Source organism: Ictalurus furcatus, chromosome 19 (genome assembly GCF_023375685.1).
Source record: "Ictalurus furcatus strain D&B chromosome 19, Billie_1.0, whole genome shotgun sequence".
Lineage (NCBI taxonomy): Eukaryota > Metazoa > Chordata > Actinopteri > Siluriformes > Ictaluridae > Ictalurus > Ictalurus furcatus.
This window is the reverse complement of record NC_071273.1, coordinates 4,461,088-4,477,008: the sequence shown is the minus strand read 5'-3', so window position 1 is coordinate 4,477,008 and position 15,921 is coordinate 4,461,088. Positions and strand designations below refer to the sequence as shown.

General features: G+C 39.2%; 1 pseudogene; it reads left to right on the top strand.

Annotated features, from left to right (window-relative positions):
* The window catches only part of LOC128622998 (NACHT, LRR and PYD domains-containing protein 12-like), an 88,298-nt pseudogene that overhangs the window by 27,284 nt on the left and 45,093 nt on the right, over positions 1-15,921 (top strand).

Genomic DNA, 15,921 nt, shown 5'->3' with positions numbered 1-15,921 from the left:
GAGAGAGAGAGAGAGAGAGAGAGAGAGGTGTCTGAAACACGTATGTATGGGCGGGGTTTAGAGAAAGAGAGAGAGAGAGAGAGGTGTTTCGTTTAACGTCATTAATGCTTTAACCCAGCGAATGGAAGACATCTCGGGAAACTTATCTTCTAGCTTAAACAATACGGCGATTCCTTTAGCCAACGCTTTAACATTTTTACCTCATAAGGATCTTTGTATAGAAGTCATGTAATACTCGCGATTCTTTTTAATAAATTAAAATCTAAATTATTTACTGAGTACATATGAAAGGAATAGCTTAAGCAAAGTTTTATTCTTAATGAAAACTAACAGTCACCACTTAGTATGAAATAATGTTTGATTCAGTTCATTGTAAGTAAAATTAAGTTCTCATTAAATGAACAAGTTAGATAAAAACTGTAAAAGTATAAAATGACTAAAGGACTTGTTGTGCAGTAAACTTCAGGGAAAGAGATCAGAATCACCAGCACCCAGCTGTATCTCCATGAAGAGTGATTGGTCTATGGGCATGCCTCTGGAGTTTACGGATGGAGACTCCTCACTTCTACACAGGTAACATCTCCTCACTGTTAATGTCACTGCTAAAGTCACAGTTAAAGGGAAATTCCAATAAAAATAAATAAAATAATGCAATGGTAAATAATCATGCAACGCTGCTAGCTAACATTGTGGTAGCTACTTGTGTTGTTATTAACTTCAGTTATTTGTCTCAGTGTAATTGTGAAAGATCTACAGTTGCTCTCTGCGTCCTGTTGCTCTTCTCGCTGGTGTAGTTCTTCTTCTCTATACTCTGGCTCGAACATGTTGGATGCCACTATGTAACAGTAACTCAAATCTCCTCATTCATTGAGTAATTTCTGTCACTTGAGTAAACCATTCACTCTGTCTAGGGTTGGCAACCATCCACACCTTATAAACAGGATTGTCCTGTATTCAAAAGTAATGTGCTGCATCCTTTGTTATACTCTTTCTTATACCCATCGTTTCATACATACACTAAGTCTACACAGTGGTGAGAATAATAATAGTGAATAAAATCACACCAGTTTCATAAAAAATAACAGAGAATCTCAAAATCAGTGCTATGGGACAGAGAATAACAGACACACACTGTGCACGTCAACATCATCATTGTCCTGGTTATGGAGTCTGTGGTTCTGAAAAACGTCTTCCAAAATAAGTTTTTTTTGTGTTACAAAATTGTGTCTGTATTTATCTCTGTTTAGAAAACATTACCTGTTCATTCAAACTGATTTGTTACATCATTAACGGCCATTAAGGAAATTACCTAAATACATAGAATTAAAATAGGGCCAGATGAGCACTGTGTTTTCTGAATGTTAATGCACTCAAAAAGAATTATTGCAGCAAAATTAAGGTAAAAGTTTAGACTATAGTGTTTAAGTGATGGAAGTTTTTGTTTTTAACAGCTACAGTTTTTGTTCACAGTGTTCTACAGAGAGCAGGAGACAGAATAGAAAAGATCACCATCACAGATACAGGGTAAGATCAGAACCAACAACATGACTGTGACACAGACACACTGGTATTATAAACCTCTCGGCTGTTATTAACTACTGAGTGATTAGATCATATATAATAGTCCGACCCCATGTCTCACCACATCTTCCTACTTCACCATCTCACAGGCACGACCCAGAACCTGCTGCTGTGAATGAATTCCAGAAAAAGTTGAAATTAAATCTGATGAAGAAGTTTGAGTGTTTGAATGGAGTGATAATAAACCTGGGAAACCAAACACTCCTGAATGAGATCTACACAGAGCTCTACATCACAGAGGGAGGCAGTGGAGAAGTCAATAAAGAACATGAGGTGAGACAGATCGAGACAGCATCCAGGAGAACAACAACAGAGGGCACACCAATCAAATGCAACGACATCTTTAAGCCCTTATCTGAACAAGACAAACCCATCAGAACTGTGCTGACAAAGCCCTTATCCAAAAAAGACAAACCCATCAGAACTGTGCTGACAAAGCCCTTATCTAAAAAAGACAAATCCATCAGAACTGTGCTGACAAAGGGAGTCGCTGGCATCGGAAAAACAGTCTCTGTGCAGAAGTTCATTCTGGACTGGGCTGAAGGGAAAGCAAATCAGGACATCCACCTCATATTTCCACTTCCTTTCAGAGAGCTGAATCTGATGAAGGACCAGAAACTGAGTCTGATGGAGCTCCTTCATGTCTGTTTTAATGAAACAAAAGAAACAGAAATGTCCAGTTTGGAAAAGGTTCTGTTCATTTTTGATGGATTGGACGAGTGTCGTTTTCCTCTAGATTTCCAGAACACAGTGAGAGTGTGTGATGTAACTGAATCAGCATCAGTGCATGTGCTGCTGATAAACCTGATCAAAGGGAATCTGCTTCCCTCTGCTCTCATCTGGATCACCTCTCGACCAGCAGCAGCTGATCAAATCCCCTCTGAGTGTGTCCATCGAGTCACAGAGGTACGAGGGTTCAATGACCCACAGAAGGAGGAGTACTTCAGGAAGAGGATCAGTGATCAGAGTCTGGCCAATAACATCATCACACACCTGAAGTCATTAAGAAGCCTCTACATCATGTGCCACATCCCAGTCTTCTGCTGGATTTCAGCCACTGTTCTAGAGAGAATGTTGGGTGAAGCAGAGAGTGGAGAGATCCCCAAGACTCTGACTCAAATGTACACACACTTCCTCATCATTCAGACAAACATCATAGGAGAAAAGTACTCAAAGAAGCAGGAGAGTGATGAAGAAATGTTTCTTAAACTGGGACAACTGGCTTTTCAGCAGCTGAAGAAAGGGAACCTGATCTTCTATGAGGAAGACTTGAGAGAGTGTGGCATTGATGTGAGAGAAGCAGCAGTGTACTCAGGTGTGTGTACGCAGATCTTCAGAGAGGAGTTTGGGCTTCACCAGAGTAAAGTGTACTGCTTTGTTCATCTGAGCATTCAGGAGCACCTCGCAGCTTTGTATGTGCACCTGACATTCAGGATGGAAAAGAGAAAAGTTCTTAATCAGAAACAGGTCTCTAAATGGTGGATGGAAAAAATGACAATCTCAGAGGTACACGAGTGCTGTAGATCAGGCTTTAGAAAGTCAGACTGGACATCTGGATCTTTTCCTTCGCTTTCTTCTGGGTCTCTCACTGAAGTCCAATCAGAAACTCTTACAGGACTTAGTAACACAGACAGGAAGTAGCTCCCAGAGCAGAGAGAAAACAGTTCAGTACATTAAGATGAAGATTAGTGATGAAGATCTTCCTACAGAGAAATCCATCAATCTGTTCCACTGTCTGAATGAACTGGGTGATAATTCTCTAGTGGAGGAAATCCAACACTACCTGAAATCTGGAAAACAAAGTGAATTCTCTTCTTCACAGTGGTCTGCTCTGGTGTTTGTGTTACTGACATCAGCACAGGATCTGGAAGAATTTGACCTGAATAAATATTTCAGTTCAGATAAGATAACAGAAACTGTTCTTCTGAAGCTGATGCCTGTGATTGCAGCCTCCAGAAAAGCAATGTAAGTAAAGCTGAATATAACTGTTTTACTGTTACAGAGTTAGAACGAAACTGAAACAAACTGAACAAACTGAAAACACTTTGACAAATATCTACTTTGGGATGTTTGAATTTAAGGTGATACAGGGTGGGGTTAATGCAAATAGATAAATTAGAGAATAAAAATGCATAAACAAATGAATAAGACTGAAGAGCAGGTATTAAATATGTGGAAGTCAGCTGATTTCATTTGAGGAAAAAACACTGAAGTCTTGAAGGTATGACTTAGTATCTTGAAATAATTAAAAAGGTTCTTGAAATTATGATTTATTATTACCACAGTAATGCTGGTTTTATGTTGGATATTTGGAAATCTTGTGTTTTTATTTATATAAACCTTACCTATATCACACTCACATATAGAATCTTTAATTTTAACTTTGTAGTTTGAAGATTTTTTTCTTCACATTTTTCTACAAAATTTCTGTTATACATGAAGTGGAATTACACAGACACATGGTATATATAACTATGTTTATTGCGGTAATACAAAATTACAGAGAAACACACATAAGTAGCCTACCGGTAACAAAGCACAGGTGAGAAGCATCATGCGTTAATTGCCAGTTTCCCCGCCTCCTCTCTGTCCGCATCTGACGCTCAACCACGCCCCCACTGCCACAGTAGTATTCTATTATACAGGACTGTATCACTTACTCTATATATTTTAGCAGAATTCATGTTTTGGTGTCATTTTCCATTTTTCATCTGTACACTACAATACCCAGAATGCAGTACACCAATACGTAATTCAACCATTGGGAATCCCTACTGTGATCAACCAATATTATATATATTTACACATGTGCAGCAGCACTTCAAATCAGAGGATTATAAAAGAGATTTGAAAGTGAGTTTCTGGGTCTTCCACTGGAGAAGATGATAAAGAAAACAGAGATTCTGTCTGTTTTTCTTAAAAAACAGACAGCAGAGAAGTTCCATGGCCAGAACAAAAGGAAATGAACTGAAATAGGAGAACTTGTTAATATCTGTTAGCAAGTAGGCTAACCCTACTTGACTTACCCATGTAACTTCTAGTAAGATGGCTAGTAAGGTCAATAACGCAAAGGTAAATAATCATGTAACGCTGCTAGCTAACATTATGGCAGCTGTTTGTGTTGTTATTGTTAACTTCAGTTGTATGGCTCAGTGTAATTGTGAAAGATCTACAGTTTCTCTCTGCCTCCTGTTGTTCTCTCTGGTGCAGTTCTTCTGTATATTCTGTCTTGAACATATGTGAATGGAGGTCACTGTGTAACACTAAATCAAAACATCCTCAGTCACTGAGTCATTTCTCTCTCTTCAGTAAACCATTCGCTCCATCACAATAATAAAATTTTAATTACATCAACAAGTGGAAGCAAGAAATTGTACAAATTGACACAAACTAATTAATTAATAGTATTTTTTTTTACTGGTTTTGGGTCTGTTTCTTCTTTTTTTTGTGTGTATTTACCTAATTTAGTACCTAGCGTATAGGAAGAAACGGCCCTGGTGATGTTTACAGCAGATGTATCGATGGTTAAAATTTAGATGTTGGCTGGAGTTTCCCTTTCAGCATATTGTCTAACTGGTGTTTATACTTCTAGCATTTATGAAAATGAGAAGGTTCAGTGAGAGCTGTGAGGACTTGTTTGATAATTTGCACTGGTGTTAGTTCATTACGTATTATTTTATTTCCTTCAGTATCAGGTGTGATTCACTTGGAGTGAGAAGTTGGTCAGCTCTGGTCTCAGCACTCAGCTCAGAAACCTCCAATCTGAGAGAACTGCATCTGACTGTGAAAACATTGGATCTGTATGGGGATAAACTAGGAGACTCAGGAGTGAAGAGTCTCTGTGCTGTACTGGAGAATCCTCACTGTAAAGTGGAGACACTGAGGTAAGATCATCTCTCTGAGAGTCACATGACCTGCTCCTCAGTAAGAGACCTTCTCTAATAGTAAACATTCATCTGTTGCCAATCTCACACTCACTCCACACTACATAAGAGACTTTTTTTGGACCCTTTCCTCTTTTTGTTTCATGTTCATTGATCTTGCTTCTTGTTCCTCGTTGATGATTCTTGCCTAGTTTGTGCCTGTTTTCCAATCGCCTGACCCTTTGCCTGTTATTTTGACCACGCTATTGTCTCGTGATTCGGATTTGTCTGCCTATCTCTCTCTAAATAAACTCTTATCTGCATTTGCATCCATCCTAACCTTCTTAACGTGGATTTCGTGAAAAAGAGAGACGTCATCTCAGTGAATCGAATCTTTTCTTGAATAACCTTCATTTACTGGCCCTTTCTGTAAATTACATCATTACACCAGTACGTGTGAAAAGAGAGCGTCTTTTTGTGTGTTGTGACTCATTGAATCATTTATTCAACTGATATGTTTAAACACTGAATTGTTCACGACTAAAACACATCTTATTATCCTAAAATGATCAGACCTACATATCTACTAAAAGAGTGTTTAAGCAGCGTGTTTTTCCTGCTCAGAGCAGATCTACTGTTTTTTAAATTAATTTTGTCGACTACATAACCTGCAGATTTTTTTTCATTTAAATGAAATAAGAAGTCATCCTGCAGGATAGATTAAGTTCTTGGGGACTTTATTTTATTTCTGCAGGAGGTGAGCAGCAGTCCTTCAGGAATTATAAAATCCTGCAGGAGTTTTCCCTTGTGCAGCGAGTGTGCTGGAAATTCCTGCATGTTTCTATTGTACTGCTCCATCCTAAACCCTATAGGAAAATCCTGCACAGTTTGTCAATGTGTGCTGCAGGATTTCATCATTCCAGGATTCCAGCAAACATCCTGCAGAAAAATGAAAATCCTGCAGGATTCCTGTAGAGTTTTTTAAGGGAGCCACTGAACAGTGGTAATGTTTTGGTCAGTGATAATTATATCTTGTGATTGGTCAAGAGAGAGCAGAAAGTCCAACGTGAGAGACACGTGATCATCATCACAAGTAAACCAAGATGAAAATCTGTTGATGAAGAGTGTGTCATTGTGTCTCTGTACAGGTTGGAGTGTTGTGGTGTCTCAGATGAAGGCTGTGCTGCTCTTTCAGCTCTGAGATCAAACCCCTCACACCTGAGACAACTGGATCTGTCCTTTAATAATGTAGGAGACTCAGGAGTGAAGAGTCTCTCTGCTGTACTGGAGAATCCTCACTGTAAACTGGAGATACTGAGGTAAGATCATCTCACTGAGAGTCACATGACCTGCTCCTCAGTAAGTCACATTCTCTAATAGTGAGACTGAAGCAGAAGTTTTAGGTTCATCATCAATGTCCTGAGGAGGAACATTATTTATTTTTATTTAACAATAAATTATCAGCATGTAATCTGGTTTTGAAAAGACATGAGTGTTAATCCTCTTCAGAATTAATGTTTTATACTTTTATAATTTATCCATTGTATCTTTAAATTCATGACAGTGTTTGTTTTTCATGATGATTCAGACTTTTACTTCCTTTATTCTGTAATAATATAAATATATACAGAGATATTAGATGAGAGAAACTTAATATAATACTCAGTATGATCATTTTAATTACACTGTTAATTATAATAAACAGGTGATATTAAATCCTCATGTCATTCTGAATAATAAAATCATTTTACAAACACATCATCTTTAACATAATTCTTAAACCATGATAAAAGTCTGTTGATGAAGAGTGTGTCATTGTGTCTCTCTACAGGTTGTGTGGTTGTGGTGTCTCAGATGAAGGTTGTGCTGCTCTGACTTCAGCTCTGAGATCAAACCCCTCACTCCTGAGAGAACTGAATCTATCCTGTAATAATGTAGGAGACTCAGGAGTGAAGAGTCTCTCTGCTGTACTGGAGAATCCTCTCTGTAAACTGGAGACAATGAAGTAAGATCATATTTTAAATCATTTATAATAAAACATGTTCTAATCTTCTGATTACGGACAGTCTGATCTTCTCAAGAAAGTTCTGTTCATGTGAACGCTGATTAAAAAAGAGATTTTGTTGAGATGTGTGAAGCGAAAAAAAGTTACTAAAACATTTCTAAAGATCTAGTGTGTGTTACTCAGTCCACAATGAGAGAAACTATCTACAACCAGAGGAAAGTCAGTGCTGTTGTTCTTCTGCTTAATATCGAGAGAGTGAAGAGTGTGTCATTGTGTCTCTGTACAGTTTGTGTAAGTGTGGTGTCTCAGATGAAGGCTGTGCTGCTCTGACTTCAGCTCTGAGATCAAACCCCTCACACCTGAGAGATCTGGATCTGTCCTATAATAAAATAGGAGACTCGGGAGTGAAGTGTCTCTCTGCTGTACTGGAGAATCCTCTCTGTAAACTGGAGATACTGAGGTAAGATCATATTTTAAATCATTAATAATAAAACATGTTGTAATCTTCTGATTACAGACAGTCTGATCTTCTCAAGAAAGATCTGTTCATGTGAACGCTGATTAAAAAAGAGATTTTGTTGAGATGTGAAAAGCAGGAAAAAGTTACTAAAAACATTTCTAAAGATCTAGTGTGTGTTACTCAGCCCACAATGAGAGAAACTGTCTACAACCAGAAGAAAGTCAGTGCTGTTGTTTGTCTGCCTGAGATCGAGAGAGTGAAGAGTGTGTCATTGTGTCTCTCTACAGGTTGGAGTGTTGTGGTGTTTCAGATGAAGGCTGTGCTGCTCTGACTTCAACTCTGAGATCAAACTCCTCACACCTGAGACAACTGAATCTGTCCTGGAATAATAATGTAGGAGACTCAGGAGTGAAGAGTCTCTCTGCTGTACTGGAGAATCCTCACTGTAAACTGGAGACACTGAGGTAAGATCATCTCTCTGAGAGTCACAGGACCTGCTCCTCAGTAAGACACATTCTCTAATAGTGAGACTGAAGCAGAAGTTTTAGATTCATCATCAATGTCCTGAAGAGGAAGACTGTTTATTTTCACTGCACACTGATGATTTGTCACAGAGTCTTTGGGTCAGATGTATGTATGTGAGAAGCTGCAGCACAAAACGTGACTTGATGCGACTGCAATGTGTCTGAAATTACTGTGAAATTTACTAAAACATTGTAACTAATCACACAGACTGCACCTGGGACACAAACTAAATGCAGTGTGTGTGAACTGCAGGGTTTAAAAGCAGCAGTGAAATAGAAATTATCTCAGAAATAGTGTTTGGAAACTAAAATCAGAAGTTAATGCCATAGGACTCAAAAGGTGAACAGTTAAATAAATCAAATTAGATTTTTAAATAAAAACGAAAAAGTGAGGTAAAGGCACTTACAAAAATTTCAAGCTACATCAACAATCCTTTTGTTGTTGTTTTTTTATTGTTCTTAAAGCTGAAATAGTGTTTATTCTGTCAGTGAACGTTCGTTCAGTACGTCTCTGTCTAGCTGCTAGATCAGGGTTGCCAGATCTGTGTTACAGAAGCAGCTCAATAGATGAACAGTATGATAACCATGCAGTTTTCCTCAATAGTTCTTTCACTAAGATCCTACAATGGTCTCGTATTATTAAACATTTTGTGATAAATAAAGAATGTCTATGAGGAAACCCAGTGACTCAAATACATTCATATAGTAACACAGAGGTGAAGTTGAGAGCAGGATCAATATGTGTGTATGAGAGGAGATCACAGTGCATGCTCACTACTGTATGTTTTAATATACAGATATCATTAAAATAATCATCAAAATGTCCAAACTCCAATCCACAGCCAAAGAAATCAATCCACGCTGGTGAGTCAAAATAGCTCAAATCCTCAATAAAACCGGGGACCTGGCAACCGCTCCAACAACATACATGGTGCTAATTTACACCTGGTTTCGAGAGGAGGACAAAATAACGTGTAAAACTCACGACTGCTAATCTCACAATATCTATTAAATTGAGCAGAATATGTAACTGTTACACTTCCAATGTTTCTACACTTTTTTGGGCGATTCTTGCTCAAATGCACAAAAAACTCAGCACATCTGTCCCTCTGCCTTCATGTTATTCTTCTCTAGAAATTTTATTCACTGTGAATTTCACATCCTAAACCCGCAGAACCTGATGAACACAATGTGCAGACATTTTTACTCTCCATTAGCTTCATAATCCAGGAATATTTTATTTAACAATAAATTATCAGCAGTAATCTGGTTTAGAGAAGACATGAGTGTTAATTCTCTGGCACGAATTCTTCCTCTTGTTTCTTCACAACTGCGTACCCTGCATGCATGCCTGTGTGATCTCTAAAGCAGGAACGATCAACAAAATAAGAAACATCAGCGTCGAGTATAGGCGAAGACTCTAAGTCAGGTCTGAGGCGAGTAAAGGCTAACGACTCTGCAACACAGTCATGAGGTTTCCCTTCATATTTTAAAGGAATCATGTCAGCTGGATTGGCTGTAGTGCAACGCTTAATAGTGATGTCAGGGCAAGTCAACAACGTGGAGTATGCTAAGCACCGAGCCTGTGTCAAAACAAATCTCCCTTGGTCTAACAACTCTGCCACATTGTGGTGGGCGTAAATGATCACAGGGTAACCCATGATCAGAGTGGAAGCCTTGTCATAAGCATAGTATAAAGCGGCAAGTCCCTGTTGATAACATGGGGGATAACCTTGTGCTACATTATCTAGCTTGGTACTGTAATATGCAATGGGCTGTTTTCTCCTACCCCTACATGTTTCCTGCATCAGAACTGCAGAGGCATATCCCTGAGCCCAATCAGCTACGTATAGATGAAAGGGTTTGGTGCGGGTGCAACCTGAAGTTCCCATTTTAATGATTCAAAGGCTATTAGAGCATCAGTGTTCCATTGTAATGGATCACGCAAATTTTGATGCTCAGCTTGTTTCATGAGTGCCCTTAATGGACCTGTTTTTATCGCATAGTCGGCTATCCAGTCTGAGCTAAACCAAGTCATGCCCAAAAAAGTCATCATTTGTCCTACAGTCTGCGGCAGTGGTGCCCTACTTATGCCTTCAATCTGTGTTGGGGATATAGCCTTAGTCTTGTATGTAATCAATCGTCCTAAGTACTCTACCTGTGATTGACAATACTGTAATTTTGATTTGGAGGCTTTGTGTCCTCCCTTTGCCAACTTAGTCAATACCTTGATAGAATCTCTGTGGCATTGTTCGAGTGATGAGGAACAAACTAGTAAATCATCAACGTACATAAGGAGACAACTGTCCAAACAAAGATCATCGAGATCAGCTTTCAGTACTTGATTAAACACATGTGGTGAATGCTTAAAGCCTTGAGGCATTCTAGTATATGTGTACTGCTTACCAGCATATGTGAAGGCAAACAAGTGCCTGCTTTCCTCTGCCAGTGGAACACTAAAGAAAGCAGGGCAAAGTACAATTACTGTGAAATACTTGGCATCAGGAGGAACAGTTGTCAGCAGCATGTGTGGATTAGGAACCTCAGCCTCGTACTACCTCATTGACTGCTCGCAAATCATGTACTAGACGCCATTTTGACTTGTCTGACTTTGCAATGGGTAAAATTGGGGTGTTACAATAGCCGGATGTTTCAATTAACACGCCCGCCTGGATTAACCCTTCACTGGTTGTTTTAATACCTTGTTCGGCCTCAGGGCACAATGGATATTGAGTTTTTCGTGGCAAGCATGCACCTGGTTTTAATTCTATTTTAACTGGGCTGGTAGATTTCACCAGGCCCACATCAGTATCATGCTGAGGCCACAGTTCAATTAGCACCTGATCTTCCATGTCTTTTAGCAACTCAGCCGTCTTAGAGTTTACCACCTGTGATTCTGACATCTGTATTTGGGTGTTGTCACCAATCACTATCTCCTGCGGAGTTCCTACCATGACAGTAGCACAAATAATTTTAAGGAATGTTTTGTCAGCAGATTGAAAAATCAAAAGATTCTCTGTACTCTCCCACTTAGCTGTTTTTGCCTCTATTTTGCCTATAGAGGTTCCCGAGTGGTCTGAGTCTGGCTCCCCTCCCCTCTACCCCCGGGAGGCTGGGGCCGTGGATTGGTGGGGCAATGATGTCTTGCGTGTCCACTTTGGCCGCATCCCCAGCATACTCCAGGAGGACCGGCAGTAGTTCTGCCTCTTCCTCTCTGTCATCTTGTGGGTGGCCTTCTCTGCCAGTTCATGTTGTATGGATGCTGGTAAACATTAATGACAGGAGCAGGTTGCTGCTGCGGTGTACGAGGAGCTGCCTGAGGATTTGACTGAACAGCAGGTGGGGGAGATGTATTCATCACAGCTGATTGTCCTGCCTCTTCTTTGTCAGGAACTGTAGCTTTTTTTTGTTTTTGGTCGTCAGTCCATTAAGCTGTAATTGTGCCAGTCTTCGCTGCAATTCTCTCTCCTGGGATTTCAGTTTTTGCTCACTTTTTCAATATTGTTCGACAGCATGAGCCACATAGTCACAGAACTCATTGTGTGATTTAGAGCAGAGGCTGACCACATCTTCAAGCCTGCCTTTTATAGCTGGTACAAATGAAAAGAATGAATTAGATATGTATCACTCAGCCTAAATAACAAAATGTGAGTTTAGGCAAATATGTAATACCCAAGCTCAATTAGCAGAAATGCAGCAGATCATGCATTTTTTCAAAAAAGGTTGTGTCTCCCCAGCTGGATCACACAACCTGCATGTGGGTAAATGACCAAAAAGCCTACACATCCAATTTCTAGGAATATTTTTTATATATTACAGGCTTAGAGTTTCCAAGTGATTTACACAATGGGCAATCAGGCAGATGTCCAAAATATTTACAATGCCAAGTTCTTGGCTGTTCCAGGATTCCTTCTTCTTCTTAAAACTAATTATGATACACCCCACAGTCGGTACGAATGATACAGTCACTCAAACCAGAATCAAACTTTCAATGAAAAGGCAGAGTTCTGTGTTACCCCTCTCAACCTGAGGACCACACACACACACTCACACACACACAGTGTCCACGCGCAGAGAGGAACACACACACATGCACACTGAGGCTTCCACCCACACTTGTCTCCAAAACTAATTTTGAGAGCTTATCAAACACACCTATCTCCTTATGTATGGAGCTCATATAGATACACTGATCAGTGCAACATTCACACTTGTCTCCAAAACGAATTTTCAGAGCTCATCAAGCACACATGTCTCCTTAATTATGGAGCTCAATTACACACTTTATTCTAGTAATAACAGAGTGATATCTTCCTAATGTAAGGAAGATACACGGGAGGTCCCGGGAGGTTGCCCCTCACCCAAGTGGAATCTCGCTTGGCATGGACACCCTCAACTCCTATCCAGCACTCACTCACCGGGGAGAGTAACAATCGTACACCGCCACAGCATCGAACCCCACAACACCGCAATCCTTACCACAGGAGAACGTCACTCAAAAATGAAGAAATCAGACACGCTGACTCAACAGAATTGAAGCGTTTTCCTGCTCAGATCAATATGGAGTTTTACGATACCACGGTTCAGTGTCAATTGATACAGACGCGCCCACAGAGAGCCGCGGATGGATCTGAGTCACGTGGCCAGCCAGCCAGAAACTCACTCAAGAGAAGTAGACAATGATCGTACAGCCTCCAAACTAGGAGCAATCACTCAACAAAATAATAATGGAAAAGAATAAAAATAAAAAAATAAAACAATAATGTAGAAAAAAAATAATAGAAATAAGACAAGAGTCGACTCCAAAAAAGAAAAAAGGAAAAAGAAAAAAATGCTTAAACCAACATTCAGCACCTATAGAACTCTCAAACATCCATCAGCCTATGAAAACAGCATTCAGCACTCATACCCAGCATTCAGCAGATATAATGAGCATATAGCAGAGACAGCCAGCATTCAGCGCAGATAAACAGCATAGCAAATATAACCAGCATTCAGCACATAGAACATATTAGACAATACAAGACTCACACCCCAGAACAATTAAACATAGACAGACAAGACTTACACCCATATCCCACTTCAGCACGCCTCTCGCGTGACCCCACCTGGGGTTTATTGGGCCCAATGCGTTCACTGTCTTTTGAACGTCTTATCAGCACGTTCTCCCTTGAACTTTTAAACACTACGTTCTCCATAGAACATCACATCAGCTGCAGCACTTCTTCTCTAAGAAACTTCACAACACATAACACACCTCTTAACCCCCTTGGCACAGTGTACAGTGTCAATTGTGTCACTCTGTCTAGGATCCTTCTACTAGTACAGCAGTTCAGCCAACTCACTGTATATCACTGTTAGGCCTCGAGTGTCAAATCCTCATTCCTCAGTATTCTATCTGACTCCATTTTTCACATAGACACTGCAGGCTTACAGACACATTGCTCAAGACAAAACACTACAACAGACACACACACACACACACACACACACACACATAAAATATATATATATATATATATATATATATATATACTGCATGCAGTTTTGATTTTTTGAGATGTAAAAAAACCCTCTTTTCTAAATTTAGATCATAATTTAAAGGAGCTTTTGTGAGGGGAAAAACACCGTCTCATGCTGACCCATAGGAAACCTACGCAAGTACTTATCCAGAAAAAAAGCATAAGACTGCATACCTTATTTTGAGTGGCCACACTTGCACGGCTTCTCCAGGGTCAGCCTCGCCGGCAGAGTCTCCCTCTTTGCTCCTAGACCGATCACGTCGGGGTCACCAATTTGTTGTGAATAAAATCAACCTTTTTAGCCTAAGTAAAAAACTTCAGAGACAGAAAGTTTAGTAGATGTCAAAAAGTAAGTAAACTTTATTGAAAACCAACAAAGTGTGACTGTCTGCAGAGAGTCCAAATTGTACATAAACAAGCATGTCTTTATATACCTCCCTGACGCAGTAAAATTATCCCTAGGTGTGGCATTCATCTTTTCTTTCTAGAACAGATTTTTTAAGGCAAACACCATTGCCTTAACTAATTATTCCCATCCATATGATACCTTATCTTTGTGGTGCATGCATAGTCAGTTGTATGTTCTTTAAAAGTTTTACCAGACCTGGGTTTTTTACTATGTCACGTATTTCACCCTATAGCCTCATCTTGGTACTTTTTCCCTTGAACTCTTATCTCTTCTTTTGTCATTGATTTGCAAGCTTAGGGGGCTTAGTTCAGAAACCCAGTTCTGGAATGTGTCTAATTTATTTCCACAGAGTGATGCTGCGTTTAGACAAACACAAGTTCTTAATTTACTACCATAGAATGAATTTGCTTTAGACAAACACAAAGCACCTAATTTACACACTTGGAATACCACCTGTTGGAAGTGTTTTATAGTTTTAGATTAGATACAGAATTCTTCTAACTCAATCCACACTCAGAATATAACTTGATCAAACATTCTTCTATGGATTTAGATTATGCTTCTAACTATTGATTATACATATAGATTATGCTTTTTAACCCATACAGATTATTCGATTATGCTTTAAGTAGTAATTCTAAATGTAGGTTACATATTGACTGCACTTAATTAAGCTATCCAAAAGTTAGTTATACATATTGATTACACTTCATAGATATTTTCTAAATATTTTATATACCTCATGATTTAACAGAGTCTATAAGAAAAGTTATGTTTGAATAAAAAAATGCTAAGTATGAACTGCTAGGCCTGTAAATGGTACCAGTTAAACACCATAAACCTCTTGGTCTCTGTCTACTTATGTAACTACGACACTTCACAGGGTGAATCTGCACATTTCCTCACTTCCTGTTGTAGTCTATGTAGACTAATGTTAAAATGTTGAAAGGCAGTGCAACACGAATTTGTTTATGTTTGTGTCTGTATTAATTGGGAAAGTTGCCCAAGGTGTGTGATTTAATTTCACATAGGCTGCTGTAGCATTTTGGATCGTTGTAGCTGGTGTTTCATTGAAAATAATTTCTAGTTTTTAATGAGAAAAATTCCTGTAAAACACAGCAGTACAAACATCTCTCATTTTATCAGCCTGTTTTGTGCAACCTGTTTCATTTTGTGACTTTCTGTTAGATGTGTGTGTGTGTGTATGTGTGTGTGTGTGTGTGTGTGTGTGTGTGTGTGTGTGTGTGTGCTACATAAACAAGTGGCAAGTGAACAAACCTCTTGAGTGAAAGACTTTCAGCACATTGGCCACTTTTTGCAGTCATATAAGTTCTTTTGAGTGACTGCTGGCTTTTGAGTTTTATTTTCAGACCTGTGCCCACCCTGTTTTACCCAGGCCCACCCTCTGTTCAATTTCTGGAATCGCCACTGAACAGTGGTAATGTTTTGGTCAGAAATGTAAGAAATTTTTTGTAAATAATAAAACTAGCCGCATTTGATAGTAAGTGAGCTAACGTTACGCTAACCGCTGTGTGTAAATAATATAATTTGCCGTGT